General features: G+C 46.7%; 1 protein-coding gene across 4 annotated transcripts in view; it reads left to right on the top strand.

Annotated features, from left to right (window-relative positions):
- Positions 1-1,284: 1,284 nt before the first annotated feature.
- Positions 1,285-17,308, top strand: part of SLC16A3 (solute carrier family 16 member 3) — a 34,313-nt gene continuing 18,289 nt past the window's right edge. Inside the window, exon 1 of one of the 4 annotated variants that reach the window (XM_043497584.1) lies at positions 1,285-1,482. The gene's annotated coding sequence lies outside the window, so the exon portion shown is untranslated. Of the gene's footprint in view, positions 1,483-1,922; positions 2,055-2,536; positions 2,932-9,830; positions 9,852-17,308 lie in introns of those variants that run through there. The other 3 variants (XM_038372075.2, XM_038372077.2, XM_043497585.1) reach the window with 3 other exon arrangements.

The following is a 17,308-nucleotide window of genomic DNA, read 5'->3' as shown; positions in this document are numbered from 1 at the left end:
TACCCCCTGGAGAGGGGTACATATATAATTTCAAACTGGATTATGCAGGGAACAGCAGACAAATAAAGGATTTTTAGTTTTAAACAGGGTCAGGGCCTTTTTTGCCTGAGGAGGTTGTGAAGGTGCTGACTATAACAGGATTTAAAAGAGAACTAGATAAATTCATGGAGGTTAAGTCCATGAATGGCTATTAGCTAGGATGGGTAAGGAATGGTGTCCCTAGTCTCTATTTGTCAGAGGGTGGAGATGGATGGCAGGAGAGAGATCACTAGATCATTACCTGTTAGGTTCACTCCCTTTGGGGCACCTGGCATTGGCCACTGTCAGCAGACAGGATACTGGGATGGATGGACCTTTGGTCTGACCCAGTATAGACATTCTTATGTTCTTATGTTTCAGAGTAGCAGCCGTGTTAGTCTGTATTCGCAAAAAGAAAAGGAGTACTTGTGGCACCTTAGAGACTAACAAATTTATTAGAGCATAAGCTTTCGTGAGCTACAGCTCACTTCATCGGATTGAGCTGTAGCTCACGAAAGCTTATGCTCTAATAAATTTGTTAGTCTCTAAGGTGCCACAAGTACTCCTTTTCTTTTTATGTTCTTATGTTTGTGATCCAGCAAAAGGACAGGACTTGTGGTCCATGCAGGGCCCAAGTCCTTAGGGAAGGGTTGGAAGGACTAGGCCTACTGAGGCCCTGTAAAATTATGGGCTTTTTCTCAGATGAAGCTGTGATTAACCTGAAACCACAAAGAACCCCTTGGTAGAGTTTTGAAGGACTGTTCCTGCCAGAGCCCATGTTAGGCTTGGTGTGATCTCTGGTAAGAATATTATCATGTATTTAGGGTTTTATATTTTTAATATGTTTTCTCTGTAGATATTTTACCTTAAGAATAAAATAGGCTTGCATAGGAAAGGGTCTGTCAATAGATATTCCAGGGAGAAAGGTGAATTCTGAGCAGCTCCAGAGAAGACTGCAGCTTGGGTGGGGAGAGGGGTCAGAGATAAAAGATAGAGTGTTACCAACCCCATTAAATTTAATCTTGCCTGTGTCCTAAAAATAATTAATTTTAAAAAATGCTTTAATTGGTCAGATTAGAGCTAGAATCTTGAATTTTGATACAGCTGACCATGCAACTGCTCATGAGATCTGACTTTTGCTCAACATATTGATCTCCCAGCCCTTAAAATACTTGTTTTATTTCTGATATCCAGCACACCTGCCCCCCCCATTAACCTTGGTAACAGGGCTCCTGAAATGCAGAGCTCACTACTCAGAATTAACAGCTAAACCAGGGAGAATTAACTGAATCAGAATCGCCTGTTTTGAGTGTATAATGATCCCCATACTGACATGCAGCCAGTTTGGGTGTGACAGAGCCTGGATAGGTTTGATATAATAAGAGACTGAAATAATAACTCTAGGTATCTAAGGTCCTTTTAATGCGAGGATCTACTGCCTAGCTTCCTAATCCTCATGTTAGGGTAAGTGATATCCTCAGACCCACAGCAAATAGGTAAATGTCAGAGGCAGTCTGAGAACTCGGGAGTCCCAGCTACCCAAAGCGGTGTGTCTCTGGAGCTTGGAAATTGTGTTAGGATGAGGTGGAAGCCAGTGCCCAGAAACCCGGGGAGTTTAGGACTTTGACTTCTACACGGGTGTTCAGGGTATTAGGTCCTAAGGCTCTGGACCTGCTTGTACCCAGACCTTCGGGTTCTGGCCTTGAGCTTGTTGCCTGGATGGTTCTGGTTAGGTGGCCCTGGTGGCTCCGAATCTGTAGCCGTGGATGCTATGATGATCGTTATGGCCAATCTGGCTGTGGCCCGGGTGGGCCCAGGTCGGGGGCTAGTTTGGCTCTGAATTAACCAGGCGTGGGAGGCGCTAGGACCCGTCAGGTGTCCGGACCCGGCTGCTCTGACGTTAGTCGGAAACTAGCGGCTGCAGCCCGCTGCTGCTGCTGAGTAACAGGCGTTAAATCGCCCCGGAAGCCGAGACGAAACCAGCGGGTCGGGTTGGTCTCGGAATCGGGATTGAGACCAGCGCAGGCTCGTCCCAGGTAGGTGAATCTCAGGGAGCCGGGGAGCAGCCGCTCGGGATGCTGAGATGCTGACTGCCCGCTCCGGCGCGCAGGCGGCGGCTGCTTCTCCGAGCCCCTGCGCGGGTGGGAGCCTCCCCAGGAGGGATCCTGGCGCTGCAGCCGGCGCGGGGGGACGCAGATGAAATCAGAGCGATCTGGGCCGACGCGGGCCAGAACCCAGTGTGTTGGGGTCTCCGGATTAGCCTGGGCTAGGTCTTGAGGCCGGTAGGGTCCGGGCTGGGAGCGCATCGCGCATTCCCTTTCCCTCGGTGCTCCTGGACAGCTGCGCCCGGGAAGGGGTGCGGGGGCTCTGGAGCGGAGCCTGTTAATTGGCAGGACTCGACCAGTCTGTTAGAAAAAGCCTCCCTCCTCCGCACTGAACCGGGGGAGGCTGGCATCTTTGTGCAGCAGGAGGGGTCGGGGGACGATCGCCAGCTGGAGACGCATCCCCTCTTCAGTCCTTTGTCCAGGTTCTCTGCTTCGGGTGCTTTGTTTAGCCGCTCGCGGGGGCAGCCTGGGCCCCCTGGGGAGTTCAGAGACACCGGGGGGAGCTGCGTGTCCGCGTGCAGTGAGCGATGGGAACGGAATGTCTCCGCTGGCGTAGCGCGGGCACAAAATGTTCCGGTGCCCAACCTGCACGTCAGGTGTCCAATGGCCCCGCGCTGTGCGGCTCCCTCTTCTGGAGCTGGGATCACCCTCCCCCTCCTCCCGACCTTGGCTCCAGCGGCTGGCGCGCTCTGCGCCCGTCTGGTTCTGCCGGCGCTTGGGAAGGAGCACGCCTCGGTCTGCGTTGGATACAATTAATGTGCAAAATTAGCCTCGGAAGTTGTTTTGTTCCGTTTTTGGGTTGGGCAAGGTAAGAAAGAGGCTTTTCTATCTAGTCTCTTGTCTTAACTCTTTACATTATTCTTCAGAGTAGAACAATCCGGAGCATTTCTCCGTGGTTGTAACATAAGCACCGCACGATGAAGCTGGTAAGACTGTTCTGTCTTGGGAACGTTTATTCCAAGTGCTCTCATCTGAGGCTAGGACTATGTCCGAATCAGCCGATGTCCCTCACCAGCGAGTACTGAAGAGGTGTATATATAATGTGATACTTAAATGCCTATGGCCACCGAGTCCTTCCTGTTTTCTGTGTTTCATGTGATGCCTCTTATCGTTTTATACCTAGATCAGGGAGTTGAGGATTTATTCCATCCAACCATCTTCCCTGGCATTGGCTGCTGTGGGAAGGCAGGCTACTGGGCTAGATGGACCATTGGTCTGACCCAGTGTGGCAGTTCTTATGTTCTTATCTTTTATTTTAGCATGATTTAAATTCTGAAGTCCTCTTCAGATCAATGAAAAATCTGCAAAATAAGCTTAATAGAAGTCTAATCAGAGTAAAGCCCTATATGTAGGGCCCTACCAAATTCATAGTCCATCTTGGTCAATTTCATGGTCATAAGGTTTTAAAAATTGTAAATCTCATGATTTCAGATATTTATATGTGAAATATCAGGGTGTTGTAATTGTAGGGGTCCTGATCAAAAAGGAGTTGGGGGGTGGCAAGGTTATTGTAGGGGGGTTGCAGTACTGCTACCCTTACTTCTGCACTGCCGCTGGCAGCAGCTGCCTTCAGAGCTGGGCAGCTGGAGTGCAGTGGCTGTTGTCTGGGAGCCCAGCTCTGAAGGCAGAGCCACTGCCAGCAGCAGTGCAGAAGTAAAGATGGCATGGTATGGTATTCAGAGTAGCAGCCGTGTTAGTCTGTATTCGCAAAAAGAAAAGGAGTACCGGTGGCACCTTAGAGACTAACAAATTTATTAGAGCATAAGCTTTCGTGAGCTACAGCTCACTTCATCGGATGCATCCGATGAAGTGAGCTGTAGCTCACGAAAGCTTATGCTCTAATAAATTTGTTAGTCTCTAAGGTGCCACCGGTACTCCTTTTCTTTTTGGTATGGTATTGCAACCCTTGCTTCTACATTGCTGCCTGCAGAGCTGGGCACTTGGCCAACAACTGCCACTCTCCAGATGCCCAACACTGAAGGCAGTGCAGAAGTAAGGATGGCAATAACGGCGCCCCCTCACCAAAATAACTTGCACCCCCCCACCCCCCTGCAACTCCCTTTTGGGTCGGGACCCTCCAATTTGAGAAGAATTTTGGTCTCCCCCATGGAATCTGCATAGTATAGGGTAAAAGCACACACAAGACCAGATTTCACAGGGGACACACCAGATTTCAGTCAGTGATGTGCTTTTCATGGCTGTGAATTTGGTAGAGCCCTACCAATATGCCCCTTTATAAAGCAGACAAATTATCTCAGCACAGCATGTGAACACCATTGGCTACTTAGGCCAACATCTTCTGAAGTGGCTATTGATATTGGTGTTTAATTTTTTGGTGACCAGCATGAGACAACTTCAACCTCTTCTGGTTGTCAAGAGCTAGGATGTATCAGAGCTAGGATAGCTGTAAGACATGGACTTTAGTTCTAGTCCTTCTCATGTACCATCAACACAGTTAGGTACTGAACTCTAGCTACAGGTCCAGTAATTTCTACCTTTGCAAACATACTGAAAGCAATGGAATTTCAGTGGGGCTATGCAGGTGTCTTTAATAATTTAGCCTTCAGCTGATTATGTACAAAGACAGAAAGGGCATGAATTGACTATCAGTTCCCAAGGTGAGTTTGTGATACAATGGTGGTGGGTGTGATGTAAAAACACAGGCATTCAGGGGAAAATCTGCTTATTTGTACATTAAGCACATTTGACAAATTAGTGAATGTCAGTAAGCTAAGAGATCCATGACATCTTGTTTACAGAATTACACTTTAATTGTTCATGGGGTGATAGTTGGATTTATGGGTGTTCTTGAACTATAAATGTTTGTTAAAGAAAATAATTGACACATGCTTTTTCTAGTTTTGTTGATATAAAGAAATCTATATCAACACTTGAGTGTATTGAGCCAGAATTATATTTGGGTCTCCAGTTAGTTTTGTTTCTGGAGGAGCGTAGGCTGCACATATTTGGTGGTAACATGCTCCGTATCTAGAAAGGAGTACTTCCTATAATTCCCATTAGTATCCCAGATGATGTAATGATCAGCATTGCCTATCTTCAAAAGGAGCAGCATCCATAGGGAGGGTTTCAATATAGTTTAATAATGTATTGTTCAGATGAGTATCTCAATATATATTACTGTAGTTACCAGTGGAAGTGTCCCAATAAGATGGTGTGAAGGTAAATAGAGACAGGAAATGGGCGGCTGATAGTAAGTGCTGATGTGGGACATGATGAACAGCTAGACAGCATAGAATTTGTGCCTGGGGTTTTATTGGATTGGGGATGTTAAGAGACAGAAGGGGAATGATAAAAACTGGAATACTGTTTCAAAGAACAGAAGTGAAGAATTCACCTCTCATGGCAGAAAGGAAGCCAGAATTGGCAGAAAAAAGGCTCAAGTGGACATGGGGGAGAGACAAAGTTACAGAGGTAGTTAGAAGGGGCTTGTGGATGAGACATCAGTGGTGGCCTTTGAGGATGTTTGTGTGAGTGAGAAAACCACTTTACAGACTGAACAGATTAGAGTTTGGATCTGGATAATTCTGGGAAACTATTGAAGAGTAAGACATGTATTTTTAATTTCACATCTCGATTACTATAAAACTAATTCAGCAAAGTGTCAGAATAGAGGTAGATTCATGCTGTGTTGCAGGGCTGACTCCACAGACTTGAAAAGTGTGTCAGGAGGAGGGTTGCTTTAAAGGGGGACGTCTAATGAAAATTAATTGATCTCTATAGAATCATAGAATATCAGGGTTGGAAGGGACCTCAGGAGGTCATCTAGTCCAACCCCCTGCTCAAAGCAGGATCAATCCCCAAGTAAATCATCCCAGCCAGGGCTTTGTCAAGCCTGACCTTAAAAACTTCTAAGGAAGGAGATTTCACCACCTCCCTAGGTAACGCATTCCAGTGTTTCACCACCCTCCTAGTGAAAAAGTTTTTCCTAATATCCAATCTAAACCTCCCCACTGCAACTTGAGACCATTACTTCTCGTTTTGTCATCTGCTACCACTGAGAACAGTCTAGATCCATCCTCTTTGGAACCCCCTTTCAGGTAGTTGAAAGCAGCTATCAAATCCCCCCTCATTCTTCTCTTCCGCAGACTAAACAATCCCAGTTCCCTCAGCCTCTCCTCATAAATCATGTATTCCAGTCCCCTAATCATTTTTGTTGCCCTCTGCTGGACGTTTTCCAGTTTTTCCACATCCTTCTTATAGTGTGGGGCCCAAAACTGGACACAGTACTCTAGATGAGGCCTCACCAATGCCGAATAGAGGGGAACGATCACATCCCTCGATCTGCTGGCAATGCCCCTACTTATACATCCCAAAATGCCATTGGCTTCTTGGCAACAACGGCCCACTGTTGACTCATATCCAGCTTCTCGTCCACTGTAACCCCTAGGTACTTTTCTGCAGAACTGCTGCCTAGCCCTTCGGTCCCTAGTCTGTAGCGGTGCATGGGATTCTTCCATCCTAAGTGCAGGACTCTGCACTTATCCTTGTTGAACCTCATCAGATTTCTTTTGGCCCAATCCTCTAATTTGTCTAGGACCCTCTGTATCCTATCCCTACCCTCCAGCGTATCTACCTCTCCTCCCAGTTTAGTGTCATCTGCAAACTTGCTGAGGGTGCAATTCACACCATCCAGATCATTAATAGGGGTCATAATTTCCCATGTGATTTTGGAAAAGTCAGTATCTCTGTGTTTCCATTCCCCATCTGTAAACTGGGGATAATAATACATTTTTCTGTTGTCCATTTAGGTTAAGATCTTCAGGGTAGGCATCATCTCTTCTATCAACCTAGGTATTATATGCCTCCCATCACCATACTATTAAGCAACTTCCAATCTTTAATATACTAAACTTGGGTCTCCTAACTCTCAGGTTTGGCCCATCTTTCCTTTGCATTTGTATAGCACCAAAAAACACAATGGTGTCCTGAGCTCAACTAGTACTACTCCCAGTGCTACTCTAATGCTACTAATCAAAGATCTGCTTTCCTTTTGGTACCCACTGGGAACTGAGGCTTAGGCTCCTAAATCAGTTAGGCCTTGGAACGCTGAGTGGTCCAATACCTAAATACCTTTAAAAATCTGTGCCTTAATCCTTGCACCATGGGATACTGCTACACAGGCAATAAAAGATGTCAGTCTGACTTGCAGATCGTAAAACTGCTCTGTTTTAAAAATCTTTTATATTACAAAGCTTCTCCTTTTGGATACAGTAACCCAATACTTCTTACACACTGACAGCATCCTGCATATTACTGTGAATAATCAGCTAATGTTCCATTGTATTTATTCCTGCACTGGTTTCTAATGGAACAGGCAGACATAATTTGGAGAGTGGAAGCATATAAAACCTTCCCATTCTCCCTTTTGGTTATTTTATATATGATTAAACATGGATAATATTACTAAAGCAACAAGGAGTCGGGCATGCAGTTCTTTAATAGGTGAAATTTAGTGTAAACATAACACATAGGCATATAGGAATTGGTGGGCTGGATCAGACCAGCTTTCCTTGGAGATGGACATAAGCCTAGTTAGTCTGATGGTTGGTTTCTCTTCTCCTCCTCCCCCCCCACCCCAAATCTCTGACTGCAGCCAGAGTCAGCTTCTTCAGATAAAGGTACTTGAACCCCTGTAATGGACAATTTTTGAGTAACCTGCCAATTGGGGATGAAACATCCTCTATCTGTCAGTTAGTTTAGTTCTTGTCTGTACTAGATTTTTTTTCCTTAAAATGTCACTGCCATGGCTACCACCAATGCTACTCCTCTGGTGCTAGCAACAGTGGAAGAACTAGACAAGGAACCAGTGGCCACTGAGATCTTAACACTGTGTTGTGACTATTGTTGAAAAGATATTTTGGGTGAGACTAGTAAATCTCCTTTCTAACACACACTGTCCCTGATGGAAGGTATTTAATCTAGTAGACCGCTTTCTGTCTTTATCTGCTTTCTCTAAGTTTACAGAGATGAGGCTCACCGCTCCTAGTTTTTAGACTTCTAACATCAATTCATATTTAATATGGAGAATTAGCAATGGCTTAAGATCAGTCTGTCTCACAGATCTGTGTGTGAATCCAACATTAGATCAATTTTTTAAAAAATTGCTGTTTTATTTTGATCTCTAGTCCTATATATTTTGACACTTTTGGGGGGGAAGGGGGGGAAGAGTACATTGACTTTGCTGTTTCCATATGGAACCTAAGGGCCTGATTTTTAGAAGTTCTGGGTATTTGCAGCTCTCTTGATTTCAGTTCAAGTTGTGGGTCTTCAGCACCTATGAAAATCTACAATAGAAAACTAGCTATTGAAAACTATTTTCAAAGACTGATCCTTTTTGTAAGTGCACACACATGGTTAGCAGCCTATGTAGAACAGGCCAAATAGAGTTCAAAGGGCTTTCTGAATAAGGTAGGTTTCAGAGTAGCAGCCGTGTTAGTCTGTATCCGTAAAAAGAAAAGGAGTACTTGTGGCACCTATTTGTTAGGTCTCTAAGGTGCCATAAGTACTCCTTTTCTGAATAAGATGGTGAACCTGGTTTGGCCTGCTCTGCAAAGGTGAGATAACCACACAAGAGGAGGATTGATTGCTCATTTTCTAACATAGACAGGGCCCCTCAGAGTTTCTGGAGCTGTTAGTTGTAAATGTGATTGTTTGCACAGGTGCTGGTACTAGGGGTGCTGCTGCACCCCTTGGCTTGAAGTGGTTTCCAATGTAGTTCAATGACCCTCAGCACCCCTGCTATTTAAATTGTTCCAGCACCCCTGATTCTTTGCTGTTCTCTTCATACAAATTGTATAAATGTTAATGAGATCTGGAAGTATCACATCAATCCATATGATGAGTCCCTATTACTTTGATAGAGCTACTGTAAATCTAATTTATTCTGGGGCTGAAAAATCTATTTCCTGGAATGCTCCATTTCAACCCATTGGTAGAGCAGTGGCTTTCTATACTAAGCATGCAGTACAGCATGGATCGTAAACAATCAAGATCATATCTAGAATAAAGCAAATGTGATAGCTACTGACTGTTTGTATGTGGATTCCTTTCACAGTTGCTTTGTTTATACACAAACCATTACCTATCTTAATTAACCCATAGGTACTAATTTGCCATTAGTGTTGCATATATGAATGATATTAGCAAGTTGGTTCCTTGTGTGCTGACGGTGACTGGAAAGAGAGGCTGGTATTCTTTTTAACAGGCAGATTTAGGGTATGTTGAGGTAACACGGGGGTGAATAATGGAGGCAGAGAGAGCTATTATCTGGTAATTACATTAGCTCTGGGCGGTTTGGTGAGAGCGTGAATCCCTCGGTCATCCTAGGAGTCCTAGTTTGCACGGCAAGGGCGTATCTGGTAATTACGGTAGCTCCCGTCTGCCTAAGTCACGTCCTTCACGTCTCAGTGCAGCCAGGCGCTCGAGTGTCAGCTGTGCCTTTGCTGAGCGCATTAGCGAGGGTCGCCTCCTGAGTGCTGCCCTGAGCCCGACATGGAGCTTCCCCCAGCCAAGCGCCGCAGCAGCGCTCTACCCCCTGCGCCAAGCTGCTGGGGCGGCAGCGGATCCCAGGAGCCAGCGGGCGGCCGGGGAAGCCGGGATGCTGTGGCGTGAATTGGCGGCGGAGATGGTTTCATGGGGCGCACGAGGGAGAAGGCAGCCGGGCCTCTCGCTTCCGCGAATGAAAACTGGGCCCTTTTCCAGTCCGCGGTGGGAGAAACTGCGCGTTGCTACTTCCGCCGATTCTCACCCACGTTACAGGCTCCGTGGCCTCCCGCTGCAGGCGCACGTACTTTGGGTTTCCTTTTACTCTTCCCTCTTTTCCTGTTCTTCGTTTCTATACTGTTCTTTCTCAGATCTTCTGTGCTTGTTTTCTGTTCCTTATTTCCTCCTTGTTGACTCCTCTCCCCATTCTTCATGAATCTCCCTTTCTTCCTGTACCTCACTGCCTAAAGGCTTCCTTTTGTCTCCTAAATAGTAGGATGGCTGTGTGTCCCAGAAAATGAGGACTTCTCCTGTTTTCAGTGATCTGTCCCTACAGACTTCAGAAAAATCCATTGTTCTTCCCTGGCTTTTGTAACCCAGGCAGACTGGAAGGAGCCACTGGCGCTGGCTGGTTAGGCCAGAAAAATGAATAGCATGTTTGATGTGTATCTCAAGGGGCTGCTTATCAGGATTGACCTATCTCTGCTCTTCCCACATCGAGCCAGACCTTCCCTTGAGCTAGCCATCTCCACCCAGCAAAGTTAGATCTACATACAGGGAACATTCTGGGAACAGTGAGCCTTGCTCAGTCACATCTCTTCCATCCGCTGGAAGTTGCTGTCCCTGCATCAGCAGTGAACACTCGATTAGAGCAGGGCATCAGGGAGCCTCTGTTGTTGAGAGAGCATGAGGGAGAGACAAAGGACTGACAGTGAATTTAAAAAAAAAAAAGAGAGCGAGGAAAAGATCAGTTTAGGGTTGGAAGAGGAAAAAGCAGGGGAGCAATGAACAGAGGGATGTATGGCAGTGGAAAAAGTAGTAACAGGATCAAAAGTACAAACAGAAAACCTATGAGAGCATGGAGATAAGAGACAAGACGGGAGCATAGGATGTTTTTCTTTTCTAAAGGTGTTGGGCATCCAGATACAGAGAAGAAAGGGGCCAATAGTGGGAGAAAAAGGTAAAAGGAATTGAGTGATAAGGATTATTTTCTTCTACCCTGCTTTTTACTGTAAATTGTTCAGTTTCCTTCCGAACGGAGAGAAGGTGAGGTGGGGATAGGTCAGCTTATGGGAGAGTACTTGAGACCTCTCCCTCCACTTCTTCCTCTATTGCCAAAGCCATGTGTATCGGTGCTTGGAGGGCCAGGCAGCCTAGTGGTTTGTGCACCTGACTTCCAGCCACTTGTTTCCTTGATCAAGGTGCCTCAGTTTTTCAAACAATGGGGGTAGGGAGACCCAGCCCTCTCACTCCACCAGGACCCTGGGTGAGATGACCCCTGAACGGGGGGCATTCTAAGCATGGAGTCTAAATTCACTGCTCTGGACTATTTCCTACCAGAGTCCTTTCAGTTTGGGGTGTGGCCCCATTGTCCAATTTACCACGGTGGCTTGCCACCAGTGGTGTCCTCTTATGGATGTTGAGTGGCACCCTGACACTGTTTCAGGCTCCTTCAGGCAGGGCAGCTATAAGTTTGGTGCAGCCAAACTCCTCAATGTCTCTGGGGTGTGATCATCCAGTTGCTAAAGTCTCTTAGGTCCCCTTCACAGCATCCCTTTGCTGGTAGACAGAATATGCTCCCTTGTGGCTGCCAAGCAAGTGGCCCTTCTGATCGGATGGGGCAGTAGGTAGCTCCTGCCTCTTCACCAGTCAGTTCTGAACTGGGCCGTACTCTCTCCTTTTCTATCCCACCCCAGGCCTGACATTGGCTGCAGATATAATGGGGCGGGGCTAGCTAGGCCCAAAGGCTGTCCTTAATCTGTGCCTGCTGGTGGACAGTTTCTTCACTTCATCACATTCTGCTACGCCCATCTTCCTGATCCACGCATAAGAACGGCCACACTGGGTCAGACCAAAGGTCCATCTAGCTCAATATCCTATCTTCCAACAGTGGCCAATGCCAGGTGCTTCTGAGGGAATGAACAGGTAAATCATCAGGTGATCCATCTCCTATCACCCATTTCCATCTTTGGGCAAACAGGCTAGGGACACCATCCCTGCTCATCCTGGCTAATAGCCACTGATGGACCTGTCCTCCATGATATTCGCACGCAATCTGTTCCCTTCACCGTCCTTTCTTACCATGTCATAAGTGTCCTTTATTTTCCCTTTGAAGATCCGATCATCCCTTCCTCCCCTCCTTAAATGTTCTGCCATAATCTGATGTTTGCCTTTGATAAAGGGCAGGTGAGGAGAAGTGCATATAGTGGTCCAGGATGGGTCTGTAGCTGCTTACAGGTGGCTCACATGTCAGATCACCACCTGCAGCACTGCTTGATTGAATCTTCTCTGGCACTCCCTGGATCTGATTTTACATGCAAAAGACCTGGCTTGAAGACAGGAGGTCTTCAGTGGGTAAGGGAAGGGCTGGGTGGCAACATGTGACAGGCCTGGTTGCAACTAATACCTTAGCTCAGTCAAGTTGCTGTCTGTTTCACTGGCTCAACAGCCAGGCAAGCAGGACCTGGCCTGTATTTTATTATTTTATTTTATTTTATTTTATTTTTATTAGTACATCCTTCTTGTGTCAATGTTGGCACACAGTGAAGTAACAAGTCTCTTCCATCTGTCTGTCATTAGCAGCTGCTTCATGGTCTTGAGAGCAGCTGTTCTGCCCCCCCTTATAAGGGGCTTTCTTAAGGGTTTTTCTTGGGCTATTTTGTTTCCCCACACTAGGTGGTTTCCATTTGACAGCTTCAGGTGGGAGTTTGTGTCTTGGCATCCAGAATACATGCCACAATTTGTCCAATACTTCTAATGAAAACAAACTGCAGCTTGGTAATTTCTTGGATCTCTTTGCTGGTAAAGTCGCTCAATCCAATACCTAGAGTCTTTCAAAGGCAATATTTTCGAAGGCCTCTCATTTTCTAACTTTTTAATAGACTTCCAACTCTCAGCCACATGTTAGCACTGAGATTATATTTAAATTAAAAATTTTTGTTTTGGTACTGTATATATTTGATTTCCATATGTGGCTGAGTGTAGTGAATGCTATGGATGCCTTTCTTAACCTTGATGTCACTTCTTTCTTGAGATCTCTGTTGGCTATTATGGTGCTACGCAGATAAATGAACTGTTCTACTTTCTTGAAGTTTTTGCCTTCCAATATGATGTTACTGCTTGACATCTAGGTTTCAAGGATGTTTGTTTTGGTATAACTGATTTTGAGCCCTGCTTCTTTTTGCCAAGGTGACTGGCTTTGTAGCTTTTTGGGGGTGTTATTGAATGGAATGATATACTTGGCAAATGTTTTTAGTATGCCTAGACTTTGCTGTCTACCCATGCTATGCCAGTGTTTGTGTTGCTAATACCTTTCTTCATCAGCCAGTCTATGGCAATACCAACCAACAGGAGGGATACTGTTGTCTGGCTGTTCACTTTTACAGCAGACTTTGTGTCACTGTACATAGGTTGATTATGTTGATGACTTTAGCTGGAACTTCAGCAGACTGCAGAATATTCCAGAATGCATGCCTATGCAGGTTGTCAAATGCCTTTGAAAATCAATTAAATTGATAAGGGGAGCCTGCCATTCTAGACATCCTTCTATGATGTCCTTAACATGAAAATTTGATTTATACAGATCTCTTGGGCCTGGTCTTCCCCAGCTTTGCATCTGCTGCCTTTTTCATCCTGTGTAGTACCACACTACAGAAAACTTTCCCTACAACAGAGACTCCTCTCCAGTTTCTACAGTCATTAGGATTACTGTTTTTGGGTAAAAAGAAAAGGAGTACTTGTGGCACCTTAGAGACTAACAAATTTATTTGAGCATAAGCTTTCGTGAGCTACAGCTCACTTCTTGTAGCTCACGAAAGCTTATGCTCAAATAAATTTGTTAGTCTCTAAGGTGCCACAAGTACTCCTTTTCTTTTTGCAAATACAGACTAACACGGCTGCAACTCTGAAACCTGTTTTTGGGTATTCTGACAATTATCCCATGTTTTCACTGGCCACAAGGGGTCTCTTTTTTCCTAAACTTTCTTGAACAGCTTTGCCAATTTTGTTAGGGTGTTAGCGTCCAGTGCTTTTAGCATTGCTGCTGTGATTTTATCATTTCCCAATACTTTGTTGTTTTTCAGCTTTTTGACTCCAGCCTAGCATATATGTTGGACCAATGTTTATGTCAAGTTGATCAGGTTTGCCTGTTCAACTGAACTCTGATGGTGAAGTAGGGCTTGTCTGAGGACTTATTTGAAATGCTCCACGCATCTGTTGTTCTGTTCTACTTCAGCTGTAAGCATTTTTCCATCTTTATTTTTTTATTGGCCCATTTCATGTTTTGAAACTTCCACACAGGGCTTTAGTCAATTGGTAAACAACTCTGTGGTTTCCTATCATAGCAGCAGTTTCACCTTCAGCTGCTAGGTCAGGGGTGGGCAAACTACGGCCTGCAGGCCACATCCAGCCCGTCAAACCATTTAATCCAGCCCCGGGGAGCAGGGTCGGGGGTTTGCCCCACTCTAGCCGGGGAGCAGGGTTGGGGGCTTGCTCTGCTCCGCACGGCTCCCAGGAAGCAGCCAGCAAGACTCCGACCACATCCAGCTCCTATGCAGTACACTGAGGCGCAGCCAGGCAGCTCTGTGCGCCACCCCATCTGCAGGTGCTGCCCCTGCAGCTTCCATTGGCCACAGTTCCTGGCCAATGGGAGCTGCAGGGGTCGCATGGGAGCTGCCCCTGCAGATAGGGCAGCATGCACAGCCACCTGGCCGTGCCTAAGAGCTGGAGTGGGGACATGCTTCCAGGAGCTGCTTGCGGTAAGCGCTGCCTGGAGCCTGCACCCCTGAGCCCCCCACACCTCCCAATCCCCTGCCACAGCTCTGGTCACTCTCCTGCCCTCCGAACCCATTGATCCCAAGCCCAAAGCCCTCACCCCCAGCCAGAGCCTTCACACCCCTCCCCATATCCCAAATCCCTGCCCAGCCCTGATCCCCCTCCGAGCCCCTCGGTCCCAGCCTGGAGCATCCTCCTGCACCCCAAACCCCACATCCCTGGCCCCACCCCAGAGCCCTCACCCCCTGCACCCCAACCCAGAGCCCCCTCCCACACTCTGAACTCCTCATTTCTGGCCGCACCCTGGAGCCCATACTCCCAGTCAGAGCCCTCACCCCCTCCCACATCCCTACCCCCAATTTCGTGAGCATTCATGGCCTGCTATACAATTTCCATACCCTGATGTGGCCCTCGGGCCAAAAAGTTTGCCCACCCCTGAGCTAGGTCTTCAACATATCTCCATTTATTTTTCATTGTGTTTTCCACTGCTTTGTTTGCTTTCTTGTACTTCAACTAAATATTGGAAAAAGTAAAATGAGGTCTTAGCATTTGGGACTTTTCCATTCAGTGCTTTTCTTTCTTCTATGAGATGCCACATCTCTTGGTTTATCCAATTCTTGCTTTGTCTATTTTCATATCTAACTGTGATGGTTGCTGCTTGAATCACCGTCTCTGAGCATGTCCCATTTTTCTTCAGTGTTAGTAAATATTAATATTTTATTCTTTTTATATTAAATGCTCATGATTTCTTGGCTAAACATCTCAGAATCTTATCTGGGTTAGCCACAGGTGCTGGCTAAACAACATTAAAGAGGGTTTTATTTGGGATAAATTAATGTCATTATCCTACAAGGCTTGTACTTTTATTTTCTATTCTGTTTTTACTCTGAACTTTCAGTTTACCAACAACACACTAGGGTCAGCTGAAATTTTCTGTAGTGAGTTAGTGTGGTGTTAAATAATGGATTGTGTCCTTTTAACTCTAAACTTTTGATGCTTCAGGAAATGTCCAGATGTCAAGGAAAGGAACCACTTGTAACTGATATTGGGCAGGTGTTTCTGAGGTTAATCAAATTAATAATCTATTGAAGGATGCTTTTAGAGTAATTCTTGATAAGCTAGCTCAATGGTCTTCAACCTTTTTACACTCAAGATCACTTTTTTTGAATTTAAGGGCAACCCAGGATCTATCCCACCTCTTCCCCAAAGCCCCACCCTGCTCTCTCCCACCCTCACTCACTTTCACCAGGCTGGGGTTGGGGTTGGTGTTCAGAAGGGGGTGTGGGGGTGTGGGCTCTGGGCTGAGCCTGGGACAGGGGCTTAGGGTGCAGGAGGAGATACGGGATGCTGGCTCTGGGAGGGCTGGGGTATGGCCTCCCACTGGGCAGTACTTACCTCCGGTGGCTGCTACTAAGGCAGGCTCCCTGCCTATCTCAGCCCCATGCTGCTCCCGGAAGGGGCCAATGCACCCCTGCAGCCCCTGGGGACAGAGGGAGGGCACATGGCTCCACACGCTGCCCCTCTCTGCAAGCATCACCCGCGCAGCTCCCATTGGCCACAGCTCCCTGTTCCCAGCCAATTGGAGCTCTGGGGGTGGTGCTTGCAGGCAGGAGCAGCACTTGGAGGGAGACCCCTGTCTGTTTTTCTCCCACCACCACAGGGCTGTGCCTGGGAGGGCACGGAGCCAGGGCACACAGGGAGCCTGTCTTAGCTGCAGCCATGCTGCACTGTTAGAGATTGCGATCAACTGGGAGATCCTCTAGAATCAACCAGTTGATCACAATCAACTGGTTGGTGACCACTGCCTTAGTTCAAGTTGAAATTTCATGCAGTATTCTTACTTTCAGTTCTGTACTGTTGATTTTCTTTGCTACTTTCTGTTTAAAGTTGATCTTTCTCCATTTTAATTTCAATTTGGCAATGGAAAAATTTGTTTTTCTGATGTCTGTTGCTTGAAATGCTCTTGCATCCTGGACAGATGAACTATCTCTTGAGCTGATGCAAATGTGATCAATCTGGTGTGTTTGCCATCTGGTGAATTCCATGTTTCTCTATAGATGTCTTTATGAGGGAACAAGGTGCTTGCAAGGAGGTTAGACACCAAGCACAATTCAATGAGTCTCATCATTTTGATTAATGATTCCCAATCTGTGCTGCCCCATTGCTCTTTCCATTCATTGGTTCTCAGATCCTACTTTATCATTAGTCACCCATCACAAGGAGTAAATCATGTTTTGGTGTCCCATCTTTTGGGGGCTACTTCCCTATTTGTCCCTCTAGGTCAGAGGCCATTGACCCACATCAAAAATCAGTTGGGGGCCACATACCACCTTGGGGGTGGGTGGGCTGGGGGCTTAACACAGGCTCTGGGTTGGGGCCAGAAATGGGTGCAGGAGAGGGCTCTGGCCTGAGGCCAAGGGGCTTGGGATGCACAAGCTGGCTCAGGGCTGGGGCAGGGGATTGGGGTACAGGAGGGGGTAAGGGCTCTGGCTGGTGGTGCAGGCTCTGGGGTGGGGCTGGGGATGAGGGGTTTAGGATGTGGAAGTGGGCTCAGGGCTGGGGCAGGGAATTGGGGTGCAGGAGGAGGTGACACTTCAGTAGAGGGTGTGGGCTCTGGGGATGGGGTGCAGGCTCTGGGTAGGAGCTTGGGTATGGGAGGGGGTTCAGGGCTGGGACAGGGGTTTAGGGTG

The sequence above is a fragment of the Dermochelys coriacea genome, chromosome 14 (assembly GCF_009764565.3).
Source record: "Dermochelys coriacea isolate rDerCor1 chromosome 14, rDerCor1.pri.v4, whole genome shotgun sequence".
Classification (NCBI taxonomy): domain Eukaryota; kingdom Metazoa; phylum Chordata; order Testudines; family Dermochelyidae; genus Dermochelys; species Dermochelys coriacea.
Note: the sequence above shows the minus strand (reverse complement) of the source record. Positions and strands in the feature narration are given on the sequence as shown.